Below are 26,667 nucleotides of genomic sequence, written 5' to 3' on the forward strand. Positions count from 1 at the left end.
ACTCTTGATCTTGGCACAGTTGGTGAGATCTAGCCTCAGGTTAGACTCTGTGCTCATAGCGCAGAGCTTGCTTGGGATTCTCATTCTCCATCTCTCTCTCTGTCCTTCCCGTACGCTCTCTCGCGAGTGTGCACATGCACTCTCTCTCTCTCAAAAAAAGAAAAGAGAAGATATACGATAACAGAGGTTCTCAAAATTTAGTGGACAATAGAATGAAATAAGGTTATTAACTGTAGATGTTTTCGGGTGCCTGGCGCTCGCTCAGTTGGAAGAGCATGTGAGTTTTGATCTCAGGATTTTGAGTTTGACCCCCACATTGGATATAGAGGTTACTTAAAGATAAAATCTTAAAAAAATGTAGATGGCTAGGCTCTGTCCCCTGCGATTTTCAAGGCTTGGGGTAGTGCTGAGAGCCTGCAGGTTAAATCAAACCCCAGATGCTCCAAACAACACCTGTTGAGAACTAATCAAGATAGTGATCTCCATGGTCTCTCCAGCGTTACTTTAAAAGAATACTTAAGGGGCACCTGGGTGGCTCAGTCACTTAAGCATCTGACTTCGGCTCAGGTCATGATCTCACGGTTCATGGGTTTGAGCCCCGTGTCAGGCTCTGTGCTGACGGCTAGCTCAGAGCCTGGAGCCTGTTTCAGATTCTGTGTCTCCCTCTCTCTTTATAGTCATCTGTTTGTAAAATTACTTTCTTTCAAAAGATGTTTAATTTGTTTTTCCTATTGTGAGTTCAGTGCGGTGGCAAGGACAAATGATGAGAGCATGCCACATACTTCAGTAGAAAAAGGCATGCCTTCAAATTCTCTATGAGGAGAGAACTGTCAACAGGCTGTCCTGTCCTTGTTTTAGTAAGGGATGCCCTTGGACAGCTTTGAGACTACAGACTTTTTCCCAGGAATTTTTATCTTTTAGGAATTTCCATATTTAACATGTGTTTACTTTGTTAATTGCATTATAGTGCTGGGGCATGTTTGTGACCGTGTCTCTACCAAATACATGACGCTATCAAGCTCCATGTATAATTTGTCTGTTCCTTCATAAATTTGAGCTGCAAGCATTTTATGAGTAGAATATATACATACATTCTAAAAGATATGTGAAAAACTTGCTATTCATTGAAATGCAGTTCTTTAATTACTAGAGACTTTTTCTCCTTAAAAGAAGGAGGAGGAAGGGGTAGAGGAAGAAGAGAGGAGGAGGAAGAGAAAGCCCTCTCTTCATAATTAAAGCCAGAAATGAAAAAGGAAACCATTCCTAAAAACATCTCTTTCTCTTTGTCATTTGATCCAACATTAAATGATCTCAGGATTAAAAGGGAAAAAAATACCGTGTCACCCCTAAAAGCTTGTGTGTGGAGGGTAGTAGGGAGTTAGTCGCTGCAAGGAATGTATAAGATTATATTTATTGTATAATTTTTTGCCTCAGTCATGACTCAAAAGTTAGTCTCCAACTGAGCAGCAAATACAGGTTATTTAATAAGCAGGTGTAAACAACTCAGAATAAAAAAGAATATAGAACATTCTGCATTCCCTGCATTCCCTGAGCATTTTGCACAGAACTGTCACCAAGCCCTTCCTTAAGAACCCCCCCGCACCAGATTTCCAAGGCTGCCGGAAATGGACCCAGCATTACCTTAAGTCCCAAGGCAAACCTAGATCTTGGCAGAAATATTTTACTTTCTTAGATTCCAAATTAAGTTTTTTTGACAAGAGTTAAAGGAAGCAGACAGATTTCCTAGTGGGCTTCAAGCTGTATACAGAGGTCTTCACATTGTAGCATGGAATAAATATTTGCCAGAAGTTCTTTTCTATCAGGAACAATAGTTCAAAAACTCAAGTAGAGGCATATTTTCCCCCATTAATTAGATCAGTTCTTTCAAACAAGTATTTTCTTTTATTCTTTGAGTTTTTATTTAAATTCCAGTTAGTTACCATACATATAATATTAGTTTAGGTGATTAGCACTTCCATACAACACCTGGTGCTAATCACAACTGCACCCCTTAGTCCCCAGCACCTATTTCACCCATTTCCCCCCTGGAAATCACCAGTTATCTAAAGTCAAAGGGTCCATTTCTTAGTTTGCCTCTCTATTTTTTCCATTTTGCTCATTCGTTCTGTTCAGTTTTACATATGAGTGAGATCACATAGTATTTGTCTTTTTCTGACTTATTTCAGTTAGCATACTACTATCTAGCTCCATCCATGTGGTTGCTAGTGGCAAAATTTCATTCTTTTTTATGGTTGAGTAACATTTCATTGTGTGTTTGTGTGTGTGTGTGTGTGTGTGTGTGTGTAAAAATTTTTTTTCTTCCCAGATACAGGGTTAGGGTAAGGGTTTTATGGCCAGGGTTGGGGTTAGGGTGAGGGCCAGGGTGAGAGTTAGGGTGAGGGCCAGACTGAGGGTATGTGCCTGGTATCCTGCAGGTTAGAGAACTCCCTAGAGGGCTCAATTTAGAGTTAGTTCAAACAACCATTTTTAAAGATTTTAACTGCTTTAGACATTTTTGTACTCCTTCCATCAAGAAGTCATAGGACTGGCAGAATCAAAAGGGGCAGAAGGAAAACAAAGACGCAAATCAGAAGGTATTACAGAGTAATGAAGTCATCACCAGGACCCAATAGGTAAGCCGCCAAGTGGTCAGATTCTGGGTCTATTTAACTTTGTCTGGTTACTCTAAAAATCACCCTCTGCCAAATTTTTCCAACAAGTTTTTAGGGTTATTTATTTATTTAAGTTTTGTGTTTTTTAACTTTTATTGATAACTTACAGGGTCCCTCAAGCTGAATTGGACTGATGATCTGCATTTGGGAAAGGTACTTAGAGACTTCCTCTGTTACACATATAGATCTGGTGGTTTTTCATATGGCCCAGCACGTTTAATCCAGACATCTCAGTCTCTTAGGAATTTCTTACTTAAACCTAGTTACAGATTTAATTTTGGTCCTGTTAACCTCTTCTGTGCATATTATGTGCCTGCTGGTTATTTTGTGGCCCATTTTCTTCAGTCTATTGAATGAGTTGTTTGCCTAATGATTTAGAATGAAAGTCACAAAGTCATTTTTAGAAAGGTTATTAATGTCCCTAAAATCTCTGTGTATTCCCAGGGAGTCTTCTGTTGTTGATACTGGTAATGAGGACATGAGAGTCATTACATATTTTTGATCTGCCTTGTAGTCTAGTTTTGAGCCTACTGACGTCTCTTCTCTTCCCCCAAACCAAAACACAAACAAACAAAACTTATAGTAAAAATTCAAGCCCCAGTGCTCAATGGTGGGGAGATTGTGTTAATGAGGGGCTCACTTGGTCTCTTTAGTCAGTGCATTGGGCAGTTTAAGGTTAGCTTGAGCTGATGCAAGGGCATCATATTTCATAGTCCAAAAACACTTTTTTAAACTTCATTTACTTGAGTATCTGGAAATTACTACTGAATATCCACACAGCTCCCTGAATAGAGATGAAAAGTTTCTATCCAAAGTATGGTTCAAACTTGAATCTGATACAACACATGATGATCATTAGTTGGATTGGGTCTTAATAGATGTGATCCTATGTCTTTCAGTTAATATTATCCCAGATTAGAGAGAAAAAGAAAACAGCTAGAAAGAGTACATTACTTGCCCAGTGTTCAACAATGAGAGCAGAAGAATTTGAACTCAGGTAATGAAGCTCTAAGCTTCTCCTGCTTACTTCCTACACTGGACTACCTGTCTCCAAAGGGCACACCAAACCATGGACAAGGACTTTATTATGATTACAGCTTTGTTTTTTGAGACAAAGCAAAAAACAAACAGAAAATTCTGAATGTCCATATACAGAAAAATGGTGGACTAAATTGTTGTAATATATTACACCAAGAAAAAATTATAGATGATATATTAGAAGAAGAAAGCAATAAACATAGTAAAAGCTTGAGTAATTTTGAAATTTATTTTGTATTCATGAGAAACAATTGTTTTCTTAAGGCAATACTTAACATATTTCAAAGTAGCTAACAAGATGAAAGTATTTTTTACCATCATTGGGATACATTCATTAATATTATCACGTGGTCCAAATCATATATATGAGTGCACTTCTGATGTCACAATTCTGTTGCTAAAGTCCTAGTAGGTCAGAAGGGTGGGATTTTCTTCTTTCTTTCTTTTTTTTATGTGTATTCGTCCTGATGAGTAATGATGTTGAGCCCCTTTGTATATGTCTAATGAGCATTTGTATGTGTTTTTTGGAAAAATGTCTGTTCAGGCCTTTTGCTCATTTTAAATTTCCTTTTATTTACTTATTTTAATTACTGAAGTATAGCTGCAGGAGAGTAGGATTGATGGTGATAATGACAAGATTGCCGTCTCTAAGAAGGACATTTCCTAGAATTCCCAGACTGAGCTTTTAAAAAAAGTTTTTATTTAAATTCCAGTTAGCATACAGTGTAATATTGGTTTCAGGTGTACAATATAGTGATTCTGCACTTTCGTACATCACCCGGTACTCATCACAAGTGCCCTCCTTAATCCCTATCACCTATTTAACCCATCTCCCCACCCCAAGACTGAGTTTTTAAACCACTGTAAAAACTGAAATGATTATATCATTAATACGGAATTAGAAATAGAAACCTACAAAAATATTTGAGAGAAAAAAATTACCACCAGAGAATCTGACCCTCAGGTCTTGGCTCTGGGGAGGCTCCTGGGCAGTGTACCCAGAGGCAGCTGCCAGGGAGGATGCAGGTGGCTCTGAACATGGGCACTCGAGAACACAAGGAGGGGCAGACAAACCTTGAGACTTCTCATCACTGTGTTCCCAGCCTCAAGACAGTGTGCCACTTTTCTTAGAAGTTTGTTCCCCATAAACACTGTGTCTGATATTCTCTTTTTCCTGTTTTAACGACTTGTGTGCAAATGTGCACAGGGGAGAGGAACCAGGGAGGATGGTATGGGCATCAACTAACGTGCAGGTGGCGTTCTCTCGCATATGAATCCCAGGCCTGCCCTGCCTCCTGCATCAGCTTCTCTGCTGGTCCAGGTGGGATGGGAATATCATACAAGCAGATGTGGAAACAAGTACATACAAAAGGGAAACCATTTCTCATTTTAGCTGTTTGCATGCATGATTAGTATACAGAGCTATGGAACTCTAAAATTGTAGGAATGGCTTTCAAAGAATGCCTCTAGAGACTTCCCTTTTTTTCAGATTTATATTCTAAGGATAGATTGTTGTATTTTCTAAGGACAGACAGTGAACTGTGGCCTGTTTTTCTAAAATGAGATTATATCTGAATAATCTGACTTAAAAAATGAAGTGTTTATTTGAGGTATATTCGTTACTTCCAAAGGATTCATAATGGTTCTTTCTGGGCAAAGTCCAGAGCTTGCTGATGGAGATCAAGTTTATTTATTCATTTATTTTGATGTTTATTTATTTTTTGAGAGAGAAAGAGAGTCACAGAGTGCGAATGGGGAGGGGCAGAGAGAGAAGGAGTCACAGAATCTGAAGCAGGCTCCAGGCTCTGAGCTGTCAGCACAGAGCCCAACACAGGGCTCGAACCCACGAACCATGAGATCATGACCTGAACTGAAGTCGGGCACTTAACCAAATGAACCACCCAGGAGCCCTGAGATCAAGTTAGTTTAGATTGCACTTGACTAATCACTGTTAACCAGCTTTTAAAAAACTATACTTAACTATAGAGAACAAACTGATGGTTAGCAGAGGGAAGATGGGTAGGGGATGGGTTAAATAGGCAATAGGGATTAAGAAGTGCACTTGTGATGAGCACCGGGTATTGTATGGAAGTGTTGAATCACTCTTTTGTACACCTAAAACTAATATAACATATGTATGGTAACTAACTAGAATTTAAATAAAAAATTAAACACTATACTTTTAGGGAAAATATATTTTAATGAAAAAAAGTCTAAGTATTAACTTTTTAAAGAAATAATCATACACTTTATGTCCTTGAGTCAAATATTAAGGCAGATGTTCTGAAATCTTTTGTATCTGTCATTGCTTTACATGGAAGTATAAAAACAGTGAATCAGATCTGAATTAGTAAGGATTAGGTGTAGTAGAATGCTGCTGTTATCGAAGCAGCAAAGTAAATTGATGTTACACAGAAATTTTTAACAAAAGTGAGGAGAAACTGAATGGACTTCAAACTCCACTTACCTGAAATACTTCCATTTTGTTACTTAATTCCAGTTACTTAAGGCTTCCAGTTACTGAATTCCAGTTACTTAAGGCTTCACTGTGTGTTCATAAGTGTTTGATGTAAGCATTTGGGAGGTGGTAGTGACCTATCACAGGAAAAGGTGTGGAATGATTTCAGGTTTCAGACTAAACGGTCTCATTTCTCGGATCTGTATTCACGGCTTGGCCAGGTATCACACTGCCCTTGCATTCTTCGGAAAAATGAGGGGCTGTAGCATTCCATGTCATTTCTACTCATTTCAGTCTTCTCAGCTGTGTGTGTCCTGGTAGAAACTGTTCCGTCTTAACCACCAGTGTGAACAGACCCACCTTTCATCTTGTAGAGCAGCGCTGCCCGGTAGTAGGACTTTGTGCACTGTTCACTATGGCTGCCACTAGTAACACGTGACTGTGAGTCACTTGAAATGTGGTTTGATTGTGTCTGAGGAACAGGATTTCTAATTTCATATCATTTTAATTAATTTCATAGTCACATGGGGCTAGTGGCTGCCATATTGGACAGCGCAGGTGCGGAGTTTTGGTGAAGGAACGGCTGTCTTTTGCCATTGGAGATGCAGCCCACAGGGAAGATGGTAACACTTTTCTCACAATGGCAGAACCAGAACCCACAACCCGGACCGGGGGCAAAATTTATGGACTTGTACACAGCTTTTCCAGGAAAATGTAGTCCTCAGATACTTGCACAAGTGATTTGCTTTAGGAATTCCTGTAGCTATTGAAAAAGGGGACTCAACTAAGTTAAGATAATAAAACCAGCAGCAATTTTCAACTGCAACAAGGTACTTGAGTAAAATAAAATCAAACCAATGAAAATGAAGTTGAAATTACCCTTTAGAAACCTCCCAGGTGTTGGCTGCACAGTACAGGTTAGAGGCTTGCCTCCACCTCTGTCTGTGGATGGGCACAGTGCCTCTTAGGGCAGTTCATTTACTAGGCAGGGTGCAAGGTTTGCTTGAAGTCCCCAGTGAGTTGCTAAGCTTAGATTTCCTACTCCTTATCAGGATCTGCTAGATGACTGACGGATGTGGGCATGAGGGGAGTGAGTCTATATTTAAAAGAAGAAATCCTTGTAGAATCAATCTCATCATTCCATCATATGAGGTTTTGCTTACTACAGCCCAAGAAAGATGTAGATATACAATAAATATGACTTTCCCCTGAGGAAGAGAAGGAAAATCTAACAACTTCTAAAAATCTTTTTAAGTGGTATTGTTTCTTGTAATCATGAACTCTGTCTTTATCCAAATGGTCCTATTTTATGTTTATGTCAAAATCAATCAGGCAACACTTTTCACATGGTGTGTGTGTGTGTGTGTGTGTGTGTGTGTGTGGTATGTGTGTGTGATTAGAAGCATCAAGAATGGTTAACACTTGTAATACTGATACTGCTGTGCATTCAGGTTGTGGTGTTTAAAAGCTATTCCTCAGGGTGCCCGGGTGGCTCAGTTGGTTAAGTGGCTGACTTCATCTCAGGTCATGATCTCGTGGTTCGTGGGTTCGAGCCCTGCATCTGGCTCTGTGCTGATAGCTCAGAGCCTGGAGCCTGCTTCGAATTCTGTGACTCTCTCTGTGTCCCTCCTCTGCTCACACTGTCTCTCAAAAATAAATAAACATTAAAAAAATTTTTTTAAATAAATAAAAGCCATTCCTCATTAAGTAAGGAACTAGACTTTTTTGTCTCAAAAGCTCACAGTCAAGTTTATAGACAAAAATGTTAAATTCTGTATTTGCTTAAAACAGTGGTTTTGCTAGTTTGTACTTGTTTTAGGGAATGTCATTAACATGGATTTTTGAGTAATGCCATTACATCAGCCCAGAAAGAACAGAGACAACGATTCGCTGAGGTTTCTCTTCTTTCATAATAGGGCAGATTCCTTTTTTCACCCAGGGCATTGTCCCTCTGACTGCCGTCTGTTGCAGGCTTGTCTCACAGTTGACGATGCCAGTCCTGATCGTGTCCTGTGACTGAGATATGCTGTTTGTGAGGTTGGCCCTCCCTGCTCCCCGCCACTGCTGTGTGGACCAAGTTCCAGTGAGCCAAGTGCCTGATTGATTCCGACAGCGCACAGTGGGGCCTTCACAGGGCTCTCTGCAGCCTCAGCCCTGACGGGCTCTCTGCAGCCTCAGCCCTGACACACTCTCTGCTGTCACCCTGGAGGTCCTTTTTGCCTGTCACCCTCCTTCTCTGAGAGAAATGATACACGTTACCTCTAAACAGACCCTCCTTGTTTTATTAATGTAATCTTTTTTACATCACTGATATCTTGGTGTGATGGGTGACTGGCTTAAATGGGAAACCTGAATGTGCAATATCATCTTTGTCTAAACACCAAACTGTGTGACTGAGAAGCTCCCTGTGGGTTGTACGTTTTAGGGGAGAGGAGGCAGGGGAAGAAGGGAGGAGGTGCAAGAGAAGAAAACTGCTTTTCTTTCTGTCCCTTTGTTTTGTTTTAATTTCAGTTTTTTAACCTACTAGGTAGGAGCTCTAATGCTCTACTTTGTGCAGTGTCAAATGTTTTTCTTGTTTTCAACAAAATAAAAAGTTACGATCTACCTTCCATTTATACCACAAAGATTTCTAGATTTTATCTGGAGAAAATTACCTATTTGGTACAACCCTAAGAAGTCCACCAAGGCCGCGAAGCCCAGGGCCTCATCTACACAAGTGGAGTCAGCTGAGAGAAAAGGAGAGCCCGTGTTTGGAATCTACCAGATGAGAATATGAAAACTTGAAACTGAAAAAGAATATCAAGTATAGAAAATATTGCCATAATCATAAATGAATAGTCCTCTACATTTTCTTTATGTTTCTGATTTGATGGCAAAAAAGAAACTGACTCATGACAACGAACAGTTTGCTCTTCCACTGAGAAGTGTGGCAGGCCATGCTGGGACCTGAGGAGCAGGGCCCCAAAGAGTAAATTCCTGCATCAGGGCCTCAGTGGTCTTCTTCCCCAAGGTGTTTCTAGCTCCTGGGTTGGGGTTTGGCTGCGAGAGATGTCACCTTTGAATTTGGGAACAACTAATATCCAGAATTAGTATTTTATTTATTATTGAAGTATAGTTGGTATACAGTGTTGCATTAGCTTTAGTGTTCAATAGTGATCTGGCAGTTCCGTACTGTACCCAGCGCTCCCCAAGGTGAGGGTAGTCACCATCTGTCACCATACACCAGTATTACAGTATTATTCCCCATAGTCCCTGTGCCGTACTTTTCATCATCGTGACTTATTTTATAACTGGAAGTTTCTACTGCTTCATCCCCTTCACCTATTTGCCTCTCTCCCCACCCACCTCCCTCTGGCAACCACCAGTTTGTTCTCTGTTTTTATGAGTCTGTTTGTTCATTTGTTTTGTTTTTTAGATTCCGCATATAAGTGAAGTCATGTAGTATTTGTGTTTCTTTGTCTGATTTATTTCGCTTAGCATGATACTCTGTAGGCACATCTGTGTTGTCACTAATTCAGGATCTCATTCTTTTTTATGGCTGAGTAATATCCCATTCATATACATACCACATCTTTATCCTTTCATCTGTCAATGGACCACTTACATTGCTTCCATAGCTCGGCTATTATAAATAATGCTGCAATAAACACAGGGTTGCATATATCTTTTTGAATTAGTGTTTTCCTTTTCTTTGGGTGGAATTACTGGATCCTATGGTAGTTCTGTTTTTAATTTAATGAGGAATTCCCATGCTGTTCTCCACAGGAGCTGCACCAGTTTGCATTCCCACCAATATTGCATGAGGGTCCCTTTTCTTCTCATTCTCACCCACACCTGTTATTTCTTATTTTTTTTGACACTAGTCATTTGGTCTAGTATGAGGTGATATCTATCTCATTGTGGTTTTTGTTTGCTTTCCTTGATGATAAGTGATGTTGAACATCTTTTCATGTGTCCATTGGCCATCTGTGTGTCTTCTTTGGAAAAATGCCTGTTCAGGTCCTCTGCCCATTTTTAATCTGATTATGTTTTTTGGTGTTGAATTGTAGTTTTGTATATATTTCAGATATTAATCCCTTATTGGATATATCATTTGCAAATATATTCTTTTATTCAGTAGATTGTCTTTTTGTTTTATTAATGGTTTCTTCAGAGTTATTTTAGGCCTGAAAGAGGGACTCTCTCATAGGTATTTAGTATATCTGGCAAAATACAATGAGTTGGCCTATTCAATAAGAATTTTTTTTCTAAATAGACATCAAAAGAAATGCTCAGAGCTGCTTGAAATTCCCCAAATTCACTCTACTCTGAGGACAGAGCGTCACCCATCACCCACAGGTAGCCCCTGTTGTGTGTGCTCGTAGAATGACATGGCCCCTGCAGTTTCCGGTGACATACATTTCTCCTGCAAGGCCCATTTGAGATGCAGTTTTGAACCTCAGAAATGATTTCCTTGAAATGACTGGTGTACACATCTGCTTGTTAAGGATGAGACATCCATGGGACTCAGCCCCCTATCACAAAGTACCAGCTTTCTCCATATCTGAAATATGCTTCTATTATACTATCCTTGAATTGTGTTTGGTTTGTTTTTTTATTTTCTGTTCTAGCCTGTGCCTTCATCTTGTTTTATATTTTCAATTTGAATTTGAGTTCAAGGCAGTCCATAATCATCTCTGATTGAGATACAGTAAGATTTAAATCTAAATTTTTTTTAATTCTAGAGAAAATAAAAAATAAATGGATGTTGCCACATAATCTAGGATAGTACAAATAATTCTGCATTTGTGCTCACCATATAAATACCCCAGAGTTTGTAAGAGAAATAACCAGTAGGGCTGAACGTGATTCAGATTGAAAGCTAAGTGTGCTATTGTTGAGTTCCTCAGCTGACAGCCTCCTGGACCCCATAGTGTTCACCATTGTTCTCTTTCCTTCCCATAAGGTTTGTTCTCTCACAGTGGACCCTGTTAACCACCTGCCTTCCATTCCACAGCTGTGAGCTGCTCATTGAGACCTACCCTCCTTCAAAATACCTCAGAAAAGGGGCGCCTGGGTGGCTCAGTCCATTAAACGTCCGACTTCGGCTCAGGTTCGTGGGTTCGAGCCCCATGTCAGGCTCTGTGCTGACAGCTAGCTCAGGGCCTGAAGGCTGTTTCGGATTCTGTGTCTCCCTCTCTCTCTGATCCGCCCCTGCTCACGCTGCCTCTCTCTCTCTCTCTCAGAAATAAATAAAACATAAAAAAAAAATTAAAAAAATACCTCAGAAAATAGAGACATATTTTTTTCAAGTTTATTTGTTTATTTTGAGAGAGTGAGCAGGGGAGGGTCAGAGAGAGAGAGAGAATCCCAAGCAGGCTGTGCACTGTCAGCGCAGAGCCCAATGTGGGGCTCGAACTCATGAACCGTGAGATCATGACCTGAGCCAAAATTAAAAGTCAGATGCTCAACCAACTGAGCCACCCAGGTGCCCCTAGAGAAGCATTTCTAAGGCTTTCCGTTCAGAGAAGTGGCATGAGAGCTCAGTAATTGTTTATTAACCTTTCTTGTTTACATTCCTCATGTCTCATAGCAAGAAATCCAGTCAAATATTTTTTCACAGTTTAGTTAGCTAATGTTTCAATGATGTATTCTTGAATAAGAAGCCACCCCAGAAATGAGTGGCTTATTTATTTTTCCCTCTCTTGATTTTGGTCCTGTGAGCCAGCGGTTCTCACCAGGGGTCTGTCACGTAACTGCAGTCAGTTGGTATTTGGGCTGGACTCCTGTGAATGATCAGCTGGTCTGTACGTCCAGGATGGCTTCGTGGTGTGTGTCTGGTGCCTCAATGGTGATGACTGGGCCAGCGGAGGGCCGACTGGCACCCCTCTCCAGGCTGCTTTCCCCTGTGACTGGTGTGCATTTCCTCATGAGAGAGCCTTTTGATAGTTGGGCTTCTCCCACAGCTAGCAAGTAAGTGTCCCAAGAGGCTCAGGTGGAAACTGCAAGGGCTTCCTAGGAATCCAGTGTCAGAAGTCCCCACAGCTTCTGCTTCTGCTATATTCCAGGGGAAGGGACTGCAGGGGCTAAATATGGGAGGTTTCTCTCTCCATGGGAATGGTAGAAGTGGAGGGTGTCATCTTTGAAGATTAGCTACGACAGCCAGAAAACCCACTATATATGCCTACGTTTTATAACGTTCTGCACATTTATTAAAATCTTTGAATTTTACTGTTACTCTCACAATATTTGAAGTATCCCTCTTTGACCTAATTGCCTGCTTTGCATCATTTTTTAGAAGTGTATAGGAAATAACCCAAAAGTTGAGTAGGTGAGTCCTAAACTGCAGACCAGCTGCAATGACCAGCTGTAATTGAGTGTTCAGTGTCTCCTTTAGAGGAGTATCTTTCCTTTCCTTTGTCTGGTAAAAATACTACAGAGTATTCAGTGCAAACTTCTTGTAAATGCCTCCTCCTGGCTACTCAAGCCAGCATTTGAGGAGGTGGCTGGAGAAGGCCCAGCTGGAGGAAGAAAGCCCTTGATCTCCAGGTCTGGCCACAACTGAGTTCCCTTGTGACTTGGGCAGGTTATCACACATGCACAACTTTGGTTTCCTCTCTTTGTCTGAATAGATCAGCCAATAAACTTGTAGGTTGTATTAATTTCCCCATCCTTTCTTCTCTCTTTGCATTTGCCTTCAATTCAAAATTGTTCTCTCAAGTCTTCAAGCAGGTGCAGGTTGGCTTGTGTTTGGCCGCAGAGTATTGGAAGCACAGGATGTCTTCCTGAGGCGGAACTTGTTAGGTCTCTTCACATCCCTGTGAGGGACAGTTCCCCTAACAGGAATTGATAAGGGCACGTTATGTAAAATCTGGAGGGCGAGCCTTTCCCTTTTAGGTCAACATTCAGCCGCAAGCTAAAAGAGCTAATCATCAGAAGCATTTTCTGTGTTCATTCCAGAGAATTTCCCAGGGGCACAATAAATCGACCCTGCCTGTTTACAGGAACATGGTTATTTAACAAGCTAGTCTCCAAAGCTTAAGAGTCTTTGGTTTCACCCAATCTAACCCAACTTGCTAAATTTGTGAGATTCACTAGAGTCTACTGTAGCTCTATGTATTAAAAGATAATTTTGCATACTTAATATATGAACGTTTTTTGCATACAAGATCCTTGTTACATTTACTACAGAATGATTTTAAGGTTTCATCTCTCTCTTTTTTTAATCTTTCACCTGTGTTTCAATCCCGTCTAATCTGCCCCCTGGTATTTCCAGTTCGCTAATTAAGCTTATTTACACATTCATTCATTCATTGGTTCATTTATTCAGTAAATGTTATTTTACATACCTCTGCAGGCTATATTATATAAGAAAGGTGGTAGGACAACATCTCGCCTTCAACTTGCTGGAGCTGAGGCATCTGTGGCCGTGGCAAGTCAGTAGTGCCATGCGGTGAGCTTCGTAATCATTCGGTGTCAGGACAGTGCCCATTTGATTTGGCGTTGAGGGGTATCATTGGTGAGTATAATCAGCAGTGTGAATGGGCTGTGGGATTGAACCTGATTACAGTGTGATGATGACCTGGAAATAGCACTCTTCCTTCTGCAACCTTGACCTTACAGCGGAAACTCAGATCATGGAATCTATTTATAGGGTAAATTCTTTTTGGTCCAGGGATTGCTGAGATTCATGTTTCCTAAATTTTGATAAACATTGCTGAATTCCCCAGAAATATTGCATGTAACGTGTACTCCCCTCAAGCAGTATCTCAGTGACCCAGGCCCTCCCTGGAGTTTTGCAGTGAGGTGGGGAAAAGAAATAGTATCTCGTTGTTTATTTGATTTTACCTCTTCAAGTATGTGTGAGGTTGAGCATTTTTTTAATATTTTGTTTGTTTGTTTTTGAGGTTTGTATTTTTCTTCCTTCAAATTTTCTGTGCTTCGTTATTCCGCTAATTTTTTAAATTTTTTGTTTATATGAGCACTTTCTAAATTAAGGAAGTTAGCCCTTTGTATTAGTGATACAAATATTTTCCCTATTTGTTATTTGTTTTTTTAGTTTTGTGTTATGTCTTGCGTAGAAAGAGACAATCCTGTCCATCTTTGAGATCCTCTGTTTGCCAACACTTTCTCGTACAGCTTCCTTTTTATACTTGGAAACTTTGATTCATCTGAAATTAATTTTGTTATAAGGAATGAAAGAAATCTGGCTTCATTTTTTCCAGATAACTACCTAGTTGCATTGAACATTTTGAGTAATCACTTTACTTGATATGCTACAATTATACTATAAAATATACCTTTACCATGTACCTTTATAGTAAATTAAATTCTCATACGTATTTTTAGTCTTTTGTTATGATCTATTGATGTTTTATTTCTTCTCCAATTGCAAACTGTTATGATACTGAAGCTTCATAATATGTTTTGTTATCTGCTGGGACTAGTTTCTATTCATTATTCTTTTGGGGGGGAGGGTTCCCTTGATGAAAATCTTTCTTGTCAGAATTTTATGGAGTTTAATAGCATCAGCAAAGTCTTTCTCTTATGTCTTCTGAACCAGTCTTTAAAGGAAGCTCAAAAAAAACCCCTTAAATTTGAGCTGTTTTGCAAACAACAAATACTAGGAACCTGGAGTATGCCAGTGTCAGACATGATTAACCGTTTTATTCTCTTGATTTATTTCTTCCTTCCTTTTCTTCCTTTCCATCAGCCTTTAGTACATGTTGCTACGCTGGACACTGTGCTTGGCTGGGGGTTTGAGAGCAGAGCCGGCCATTCCCTGATGCGCTGATAGTGCAGCAAGCTTAGCCCTGGCCTTGTGACCGAGCTGCATGCAGATTCAAGCTCATGTAGATTTTATAAGAATCAGAACGCCCGAAAGGGAAAGAAGCCTCCTCAGCAATTTTTTTACATTTTTATCCTAAACCTTTGGACAACCACTGGCCAGAATTGGCAGCTTACAACTGACCAGTTATTTTTAATTCCTGGAAAATTACAAAGAGGGAATTAGGAGCTATTGCTCTAATCCTCTGCTAATTCTTAAAAATGTTATTAAAATAACTTTTTTATACACTGAGACAATTTTTGAGGGAATATATATACCTGTATAGAACCTGTTGTACAAGGCTGGAGAGCTCTATTCAAAAACCATTTCTCCCCTGTCGTGAGCAAACATAGGCTCTGTTGGGATATGCAGAAAGAAAGCAGGCTATGCCTTCTTCCAGGCATCCCTGCTATAACATTTGAACAGACAGGTTTACAGTTTTGCCCTTGACCCTTTTGTCATGACTATCACATAGATGATTCTTTTTTTCCGGTTGATTTCTTGATCACAAATTGCCATTTGTTTTTTTTTGTTGTTGTTGTTCATTTTTTATATGTTTATTCATTTTTGAGAGAGATGGAGTATGAGCAGGGGAGGGGCAGAGAGAAAGGGAGACACAGAATCTGAAGCAGGCTCTAGGTTCTGAGCTGTCAGCACAGAGCCTGATGTGGGGCTTGAACTCACAAACTGGGAGATCATGACCTGAGCCAAAGTCAGATGCTTAACTGACTGAGCCAACCAGGTGCCCCACCATTTGCTTTTATAAAACAACTCTGTTCTACTATTGGCCACAGACAATACACCTGATCTGGGCATTGGTCAGCTTTGATGGGTTGAAGTTTCTTATGTCCAGGAGAGTTCTGGTGCCAGTCAGAAATGGCTCTTGCCACTGTATACTTTTGGTATAATACATACTTGATCGTATTTGTTGTTAGTAAGTATCATAAAAGTCCAGTTCAACGGATTTTGCAGGAAAATTGAGGGAACCGAGAAGCAGTAAGAAGCACAGACCCTTTTGAGCACCCATACCAATAAAATAGAAACCAAGAGACGATGTGTTCAGGCTCAGTGGGGTGTTCTCCTTCCCCCCCCCCCGGGAAGCTCAGGGCTACCAGTGAGGGCTCCCTGCAGGCCTTTGTGCCCCTGGGACCCCTGCCGTCTTCCAGGCTGTCTCCGGTTAGGGCAGCCACTGGGGAAAGTCCATGGACGGTCTCCTCTGCATCCACAGGTTCCTTGATAGTTCACTTCCAACCCAGAAGGCTTCTCTATTTTTACAAAGCATACCTTACCTCTTCAGTTAATTTGTTGCCGTGAAAAGCAAATAATATTTTTCAATGGATCAAAAGCATCGGAATGCTTTCCAAACATTCCAGAGCACTATTTTCTGATGTGACATTTGACTTACATAAAAGCAGCCTGTTAGTGTCCTGCATAAAATATACACTAAGGACAGCTTTTGTAATATAGTAAATAAGATCCCACACAAATTCCACTTGACCCACTGTGTGGGGAGTTCACATAATAAAATGAAGAATGCTGCCTGTTTGTGTCCCGACCAATGTGGAGTTTTCATCCTACCCCGCATCTGTCAAAGCCATGTTCAAATACAGAAATGATGTATTTCAACATACTGATTAAAAATGGACACTTTTTCTTCATCAGACAAAACACACACGTTATAGCTGTTACCCTTTATATTTTAGTACGGGTGAAGGCAAGCTCTAAGTATAGCTAATGACTTAAGCTAATGCCAAATTTGTGAGAGAAAATGTGTCGAAATTCAGGTGGGTGTTGCCAGAAGGAACAGGAATGTGGGGGGCAGGACTAGGTGACATGGGGATAAAGTCATGCCAGACATAAACACGCATTTCAAAGAGAAGACTTAACAGAGAATTAATATGCTGCTATTTTGAAAAGGAGAAGGTGTCAGATCACTGAAAGAAAAAGAAAAAACACAGAAAGTTGTATTTACATCAAAGTTTATGTCAGCTGTATGTTTCCTTTCTTCCAACTGCGAATGGTAAAAGTATGCTTTCACAATTGCTGTTTGCAAATTTATTTGTCTCCTTACCGAGTAAGGACAGACAGCTTCTCTTCTTGTTTCCCGCAGTTCCTAGCTCAGTGCCTGGTGATTGGAATTGATCTGAACAGGACTGGGCGTCGGTTCTCTTCAACACTCTGCTTCTCTCTATTTTGTTAGCTATTCTGTTTATCTCTCTGATAGAGCCCCTCACTTCTCTTCTTTCTGTAAGTCATTTCTCCAACAGCTTTGAGGCTCCTGAGGGCCAGCTACATTTATTGTTTGGAACCAGTGATGATGTCTAGCTCAGACCTTGTGTGTCACACGTGTATGTCTCTACTAATCCACCTTGCAGCCACGGCTCCTATGTTTGTTCCTTTTCCTCTTGGTGCATGTGAGAGGTTTTGAGATGCTGCACATATTTATACATATTCATTCATTTGTTTGACAAATATTTATCAAAACGATACTTAGAAATAAAAAATGCACTACTGAACGTGATGATATTCTAAGTTCTTTACAGATATTCAGCAGCTTTCTTTTTCAAAGACTCTCTAGGGGCCCCTGGGTGCTCAGTCAGTTGAGTGTTTGACTCTTGATTTGGGCTTAGGTCACGTTCTCAGGGTCATGGGATCGAGTCCCACATTGGGCTCTGCTCTGAGTGTGGAACCTGCTTCAAATATTCTCTTTCTTTCTCTCTCATGCCCCCATGCTCCTCTCCCCTGCATGTGCTCTTGAAAGAAAGCAAGCGAGAGAGAGAGAGAGAGAGAGAAGGCACTTTGAAGTTGAAGGAAGGCGTGGTCCATTCTTTTGGGAAAATAGTGTTTTGAAGTTGCATTGGACCTGGTAGAGTAAAATTTTCAACATGGAATGGAATAAACTGCACGGTTTACATTAACATTTGTAAAAATCACCTACTTCATTCTCCATGCACTTAGGCTTTAAATCCATGTTCTTTGTTAATATCTTCTTGGCATCAGCTACTGTCAGTAACTGCTGAAAAGAGTAATTCTTAACCCTATTGGAGAGATTGGTGTTGATTTGTGTAGCTAAAACCAAGAAAAACAGCCATCTAATCTTGTCCTTGAATAGTTTCCTGGTCTTGTTACATATTGCTTATCCTGTTAAAATTCACTTGTAGATTCCAACTCAAGCAAATTGTGAAGATCTTGGCTCCCATGAGTGGTCATGGTTTCCTGAACCTTCAGATCACAGTTGGAAGGGCCGTCTTGTGTCACTCCTGGGGAAGGAGAAGAGGTTATTTTAAGCCTTCCAAATTTAGCTTAATGTTTGCTTTTTTATTATATAACTTTTGTTAGTTTAGAAAAGAGATTTGCAAACAAAATACAGGTGTTTTTAAAGTAAAAAATTAAAAGGGGTAAAAAAAATCAGCATACAGACGTTCACCACTTAGTACTCTGTAAAGCAAAGGAAAAACACTGCCAAGTATAAAGGATCTGTAGGAGAGAAAGCACCCTACGTAGCTAACTGATAAGAAATGTGGGGATAGTGATAAGACAGGCAGGAACTCAAAGACATATCACCAGCACCACAAGAAAGATCTGGAAGCCTTCAAGTTCAGATTCTGGATTCCTTCCTCCCCTGCCTTTATTCCTCTTATTTGGATGAAAGCCCATGGAATTGAACCTGGCCCAGAGGCCTGAAGGTAAGCTGAGCAAACAAGAGTTTGTAGTAACAGTCCTGACAATCAGAAACTGTACAATTCTCAGTAATAACTACCTTCTAAGGGCCGGGAACCTCGTTAAACTCTTGTGTTAGTAAAACCAAATAAAATGTATAGTCCCTGCCCTCAAGGAGTTTATACTCTGAGAGAAGGACTGGTGTGAGCAAAGTTCAGGAGAAAACAGAGGACTGTATTGGATCTAGGGTGCAACTTTTTAATCTGGAGAGATAGAAATCTTCTGAGAGATACCAGCTGAAGACAAATAAAAGGAAATACCACCTCACTGACTAGCACCAGAATCTTGAGACCACTTTCTCCAGACTAGCACCAGAATCTCCAGAAGTTGAAGCCTGTAGTTTAAAAGAACGTTGGCTTCCCAGGGAACTGCAAGGTCCACTTGCCAAAGCTTTCTGCCTTAAGCCTTCAGTATTTAAAGAAACACAGTGAGACAAGACATTTTCAAAGACTTTATTTTTGTTATTGCCACAAGAGGCCAGGGACCAGCAGTGCAACAAGCTATTTAGAGTAGCAAGTTCAGCAAAAGCTTTGTGGCCACTTGGGGAGATGGGGTGTGGGTTGGGTGCATGGAAGTGCAGAGATTAACTTCTCTCTGTGTTCTTTCACCACCAAAGAGCCAATTGCAGCCCGCTTTCAAATTATCCTGGGAGTTTATGTTCCCGTATCTCTCTCTCTCTTTTCTCTTTCTCTCAGTCTCTCCCTCTCCATTGTTGCTGCCCTTAGTTTGGGCCCAGGTTGCAAACTCAAATGCTCACAGGGGCCAGGGAGTAACATAAATGGGTGCTCCACCCCGGGCAAGTCTAAAGAGGGAGTGTTGGGGCTGTGGCCATCCAGAGAGAGCTTCTCTCTCCCTCCTCCCTGATCAGGTATTCAAGTTCAAGATGTTTTAAAAACATTCTTCTAGCCAAACAACACACATCTGCCACTTTCCTCTGAAAACTGATGATAGGGAGAGAACTCAACTTTGAGCCTGGTCATGAATTGTCCCAAGAGTCTCCTGAAGCTGTCCTCCAGGCTCTGCCTCCTATGGCCCATCATCCATGTTGACAGCAGTCAATTTCTAAAGGACATATCTGGTGTTGGCACTTCTCTGTTAAACCATGGGATGACTCCTCATTGCCCACCTGAGAGGGGCGAGCTCAGCCTGGTCCTCAGCATACAGACCCTGTGCAGCTTGGCCTGTCCTGCCATCACCCCCTCCCCTTTTGTGCTAATTTAGTGACTCTATATGCTTTCTACAGCATTCCAGTCAAAAGGCTTTTGTAATTCAGCTTCTTTTCTGCCTGGAAGTACCCTCCCTGTGAATCTGAAATCACCACAGACAGTTACTTAATCAGTCCCTTCTGTGTGATCCTACAGCACTTTGCATATTTCTGCTCTTATTCCTGAACATCCTGCATTGTAATGTGTGCCTCCTTCACTAGACTTTGAGATTCCAAGAAGTAGGAATCAAGCATTCTCCTTTTCTATAACTTCCTTTATTCCAAATGCAGAGCAATTTTAACCTAATCTCTCTGGGCCTAAAAATTCTATCTGTAAAACAAAGATGTTGGAGGCGTTCGACTGGAATTCAGTGGTTCTTAACTAGAAGGGTACATCAAAATCACTTGGGAGTTCAGCAAATAGTGCTGGGACAACTGGGTATTTACATGCAAAGGAGTGAAGTTGGATCCCTACCTCACACCATAAACTAACTCAAAATGAATTATAGACCTAAATGTAAAACTATTAAACTCAGAAGAGAACACAGAAGTAAATCTTTATGACATTGGAATAAGCAATATTTTCTTAGATATGACACCCGAAACACAACTGACAAAAGAAAAAAATAAATTAGACCTCATCAATATTACAAACTTCTGTATCTCAAAGGACACCATTAATGAAGTGAAAGGACATCTCACAATAATGGGAAAAAGTTCTTGCAGATCATATCTAATAAGGGTCTAGTGTCCAGAATGGATAAAGAAGTCTTACAAGTCAACGTTTAAAAGGCAACCCAATTAAAAAATGGGAAAGGACTTGAATAGACAGTCCTCCAAAGAAGATATTCAGATGGCCAATATGAACATGAAAAGATGCTCCGCATCATTAGTCACTAGGGAAGTACAAGTAAAACCATAATGAGATACCACTTCACACCCACTAGCATGGTTGTAGTCCAGATCAACAATAGCAAGTGTTGACTAGAAAGTGGAGCAACTGGAACCCTCAGGTATTCAGGTGAGAAATGGTACAGCTGCTGTGGAAAAAAGTTTGCAGTCCTAAAAACCAGAGTCACCATATGGCCCAGCAATTCTGTCCCTAGGGATAGATACATAAGAGAACTGAAAACTTGTCCACACAAAATTTGTACATAAACATTCACAGCAGCATTATTTCATAATAACCGCAGTGTCCATCAACTGATAAACAGATAAGAAAGTTGTAGTATATCCATACAATAGAATATTCTTCAGCCATGATACATGCTAGAACATGGATGGACTTTGAAAACATTATGCTGAGTGAAAGAAGCAGGTCTCAAAGGGCCATATATTGTATCATTCTGTTTATATGAAATGTTCAGAATAGGCAACTTCATAGAGACACAAAATGTTCATTAATGGTTGCCAGGGTCTAGAAGATTAGGGAGGGTGTCAGAATGGGGAGTGACTTCTAATTGGTGTGAGGTTCTCTCTGGAATCCTGAAAATATTCTGGAATTAGATTATGATGATAGTTGTGAACAACTTTGTGCATATAGTAAACCACACTGAATTGTACACTTTAAAAGGGTCACTTTAATGGTATCTGAATTCTGTCTTAATGAGGCTGTTATTGAAAAAATAAATCCCTTTGAGAGCTTTTCCAAAATGCATATATAGTACCTAGTGTCCTCCATCTTGATTCAGATTCAGAAGGACTGGGAGGTATCTAGGATTCTACCTACAATATTCTTTTATGACTTTACAAACCAAAAGTTGTACTAACAGTGCACATACTTGGGTTATCCTATAGCAAATGTGAAATGTTTTTTTCACATATAAGTATAGATGTGAAAATCTTTTTAAAAAGTTTTTTTTAATGTTCATTTATTTTTGAGAGAGAGAGAGAGCGCATGAGCAGGGGAGGGGCTGAGGGAGAGGGGGACAGAGGATCTGAAACAGGGTCTTCACAGACAGCAGCAAGCCAGATGCAAGCTTGAACTCACAAGCTGTGAGAGCATGACCTGAGTCGAAGTCAGACATGCAACCAACTAACACCCAGGCACCCCTAGATGTGAAAATCTAAGAGTGCCTCTGCATGATTTGAGGAGGGAGAAGTGTCATATAATTCTGGAACCAGGCAACAAGGAGGAGAGGGAGGCATGTAAGACTGAACAGTAAACCAGGACTCCCAGGAGAGTGAGGGAAAGGAAAACTCACACCTGGGGTCAGAGTGCAAGATGTGGTCAGGTCTGGGGCTGGTCCCAGGGCAAAGACTGTGATGCAGATAGCAGGTATCATTGTCACCTTCACAGTGATGTCTGACACAGGGTTCTGGGTTGGACAGAGCAGGGTGAGGTAGAGGGTCTGCCTTCAAGGCACATACATCTATAGTTTCATTTGGTTGATGGCCAAAGTGGCGAGGTCCTGCAATTGAGTTCCCCCCCGAAGATATTTTCTTTTGAGACATAAAATCATTGGGCATAAGTGTAAAAATAAAAACTAACCATATAATTCATTTAGTCCCCAATGTAGGAAGAGGTGGACAGTATGAAAAATAGTTTGCTTCCTAAGTTAGACAGTCATTACAGACCCATAAACAAGATCATCATAATAGCTGTCTGATACAGCTTTTGGATATAATGTTGAAGCTGATCTTAATGGTAGGACTTTAGCAAAAGTACACATTTTTTTCATTCTTACCTTAAAAATCAAACACTCCACCTCATAGCCACTCAGATTTTAGGTATATTGTGATATTGCTGTAAATAAAAATCTAAAACTCGAGGATGAAAATGGAAAAATTACGTTGTCTGTAAAACTGAATTTTTTTGGCCATCCTGTTTTGTCTTTGCATCAACTCTGCCGGTGTCTCAGTCTTGAGTGTATATACTGTCTTTGAAAGCTGGGTTGGTTTTTTTTTCCCCCACACTTTCAGAATCTTGTCGTTTTAAGTTTATTTATTTTGAGAGAGAGAGCATGTGCAAGTGGGGGAGGGGCGGAGAGAAAGGATTATAAAGAATCCGAAGCAGACTCCACACTGTCAGCGGGGAGCTGGATGCAGGGCTCAAACCCACAAACTGTGAGATGGTGACCTGAGTCGAAATCAAGAGTCGGATGCTCAACCGACTGAGTCACCCGGGCAGCCCTCAGAATCTTTTAAACAGGAAACTAAGTGGACTACAGCTCGTATACATTTGTTTCCATTTGAGATGTTAAAATCAGACTGCTGATACAGAGATACCGAACAAAAAAACTCAAAGGCATGAACACTGTTAGTAGGGAGATTAAAAAAAATAAAGCCATTGTGTTGTGTTAAGAGAATAGTTTCTAATAATGATAATAATCTTGGAAATGAAGCAACATTTGGGAAGAGCCTCCTAACTGAAAAGGCAGCATATTATAATTTAATTTGTTTTTTTCTCTTAAATATAATTTGTTGTCAAATTGGCTTCCATACAGTACTCAGTGCTCATCCCAACAAGTGCCCTCCTCAGTTCCCATCACCCATTTTCCCTCTCCCCCACCCCCATCCACCTTCAGTTTGCTCACTGTATTTAAGACTCTCTTGTGGTTTGCCTCCCTCCTTCCCTTCCCCCATGGTCTGTTAAGTTTCTCAATATCCACATGTAAGTGAAAACGTATGATGTCTGTCCTTCTCTGACTGACTTATTTCACTCAGCATAATATAGCTTAATTTGTATAATAAGAGTAGACAAGTCATATCCATCATCTTGTGCCCTTCTCAACAGAATATCCTCCTGAGTGGTGTAAGTAGGTGTCTTTAAATGATAACGTAGTAGAGAATAGTCCAGTGCTTTGTGGACACAGCACTCTAAACTTCCCTGAGGCAGCTTTGACTAAAAACCCTGTCTGTAAAATTATTGCAGTGGTTTTTTTTCTCTGATACTAGCATACATTTTTATTGTGTTAGAATTTTTAAACGTTGCATATATTTACAATGATATAGTAATAAATAAAAGACACTACATAATAAGGATTATAACCAAATTGAGCAAAGTAGCCTAAGTCTGACATGATGATGTACTCCTCGATAAAGACCATGTTATAACAGGAGGCATATTTTAATAACTGATGGGGTGGATTGAACTGAGCTATCTTAAGTATATTTGGGTATAAAGAATGCCTTTGGAGCAGTGTGGCATCTTGATAACCAGCATTTATTAACCATCTCTTATATCTATGCCAGGGTTTGTACCAGGAGGCTATGTTATTTCTAGCCCATCAGTCCATGAATTCATTAAATTCATGAATTCACATTTTTCTTAAATGTGTCCAGTGTTTCCTTGGCCTCTTTGAATGGCATGTGCTTTGTGTTACTAGACTTTTGATGTGCGAGAGCATTGTGAACACCTCTTACTGAGGATGCGGGGCAGATGAGGGAGACCTTCACCATAGCTCTCAGAAGCCAACACACCCCATTGTCTTATGCCCCACACTTTTCCCTTCAAGGAACCGTGAAATCTGAGCAGTATCCAGGTTGCTTTCTACAAACTCTGAGTGTAAAATGAAAACAGCTGGTCCCTGAGAATTCTTCTTGCTCTTTGGAGAATTTCCTTCCCTGATCCTCTTCATATCACTTGACCGGAAGGAACTGTACAGAACATTCATTAGTAATTCCTGAATCATCTCAGAGATTTACGGACACTGTAGTAACAAGGTCTCTTTCCTTAAATGAAGTCTCCAAATGTAAAACGAGAGGCTCTGGAGGCAAGAGACAAAGAAAAGAGCTTTCAAGCTGCTCAGATATAGAGGATCAGGCTCATAAGGTGCTGGAAGGCAGACCCCTGTTTGCCTCCTCCCCTGCCCTTTCAAGGTGACCTCCAGGGAACCCTGAGGGCTCTCAGGAACACAGATTTAAAGTGACTTCCTAGAACAAGGGCTGGGGGGTGGGAACCCCCAGGAAGATTGTTACCTTCAGCATTCTTTCTGGTGCTTGTTATTCATGGGACAGGAGAGACTGTCTCTTAGAGTTGCTGGTAGACTGGGGTAAGAGCCCACAGATATTTTGTGATCAGGTAACACATACCTCTGTTGCCTTGCCTCTTGATTCAGTTTTCTTAAAGCTCGTTTTTGTTTTATTTCACTACCCAAAGTAAGCTTGCTCGTTATAGAAAATTTGGAAATTTCTACAACAGAAAATTACTACCATAGACTCACCATTCAAAGACAGTAACTGTCAACACTTTGATCCTTCCAATGTTTTGTCTATACATAGGTTTAAAATGTTCTCATATAGTTGTGATTAAATATATGTTAATATGATTTCTTTCACTTAACAAAATAACATACTTTTCATTGTTATTACAAATAGCATTTTAATGATTGAGTAATTTTAATGTAACTAATGTTGAGTAAATAGTCCACAATCAATCCCTGGTTATTGGACATCACCCTTAGGGGTTTCTGCTATTATGAATAATACTTCAGCGACCATTTGTCTTAGGAGGCACTGTACCCACCTTCCCTTAAACTGCCTAGCAGGTAGTAAGAGATTTAATGTGTAATCAGTCACTGGATTAATATTTCTACCTGTAGCTATTTTTATATTTAACATTCTGAAAAGCAGAATTACTGAGTCAAAGCAATGGAAACATCTTTAATAGAATAAACTTTATTCATTTAGACATCTTCTCTTGTTAACGTAGGCCGGGTTAAGTGCTGGAGTGTCTCCCAATCCCCAAAGGCAGAATACATTTCAGTCTTGGATTTGCCTGTTCCTGAATGGAATAATGCAATGTATGGCTTTTTGCATCTGGTTTCTTTCACTTAACATGATGTTTTCAGGGCTTATTCATGTTGTAGCATGTGTCAGTATTTCATTCCTTTTAATGGCTGAACAGTATTCTATCATATGAATATGTTGTCTTTTGTTTATTCATTTATCCATTTAGCTGGTGGACATTTGGGTTGTTTGTATACTCTTTGGCTATCATGAAATAATGCTGCTATGTATGTTTGTTTACAGATTTTTTTCTAACGTTTATTTATTTTTGAGACAGAGTGAGACAGAGCACAAGCCGGGGAGGGGCAGAGACAGAGGGAGACACAGAATCTGAAACAGGCTCCAGGCTCTGAGCTGTCAGCACAGAGCCTGATGTGGGGCTCGAACCCACGGATCGAGAGATATGACCTGAGCCGAAGTCAGACACTTAATCAGCTGAGCCACCCAGGTGGCCCCTGTTTACAGATTTTTGTAGGAATATGTTTTTTAGTTTCTCTTAGGTGTGGAATTGCTGGTAATTTTATATTTAACATTTGAGGAACTGCCAAACTATTCTCCAAAGTAGCCGAACCATTTAACATTCCCATCAGAAGTATATGAGAGTTCCAATTTCTCTGCATCCTTCCCACACTTGTTTTCATTGGTCTTTTTGATTATAGCCATCCCAGTGAGTGGGAAGGTGTATCTCATCCTGGTTTTGAGCTGCATTTCCCCAATGACTAATAATGTTGAGCATCTTTTCATGGGCTTATTAGCCACATGTACATCATCTTTGGAGAAATGTCTATTCAAATCCTTCGTCCACTTTTAAATTGAAGTGTATTTTTGTCTTTTTATTTGAATTGTAAGGTTTATTTCTCATATTAGTTATTAATATCTTTTTTCTGGTGCCCTTTTCCCTGTGAGTGAGTTTATTAGATATTGAGGATACTAATCCTTTTTCTTATTTATGTAAATATTTTCTCCAGCTCATTTGTTTCTCTCTTTTTTTTAGCATAAAAATTCAGTATAGTAGAATTTATCAATCTTTTTCTTGTTA

At 40.1% G+C, this 26,667-nt stretch overlaps 1 protein-coding gene and 1 long non-coding RNA gene across 3 annotated transcripts in view; both read left to right on the plus strand.

The window, feature by feature from the left end:
- Positions 1–26,667, plus strand: part of TJP1 (tight junction protein 1) — a 341,704-nt gene that overhangs the window by 184,538 nt on the left and 130,499 nt on the right. The gene's annotated exons all lie outside the window — the stretch shown is intronic.
- The window catches only part of LOC144230189 (uncharacterized), a 35,166-nt gene that overhangs the window by 1,568 nt on the left and 6,931 nt on the right, over positions 1–26,667 (plus strand). For both annotated transcript variants that reach the window (XR_013334720.1, XR_013334721.1), the window contains exon 2: positions 13,505–13,666. This is a non-coding gene — a long non-coding RNA (uncharacterized LOC144230189). The remainder of the gene's footprint in view (positions 1–13,504; positions 13,667–26,667) is intronic.

This window comes from Crocuta crocuta, unplaced genomic scaffold (assembly GCF_008692635.1).
Source record: "Crocuta crocuta isolate KB4526 unplaced genomic scaffold, BGI_CrCroc_1.0 scaffold93, whole genome shotgun sequence".
NCBI lineage: Eukaryota > Metazoa > Chordata > Mammalia > Carnivora > Hyaenidae > Crocuta > Crocuta crocuta.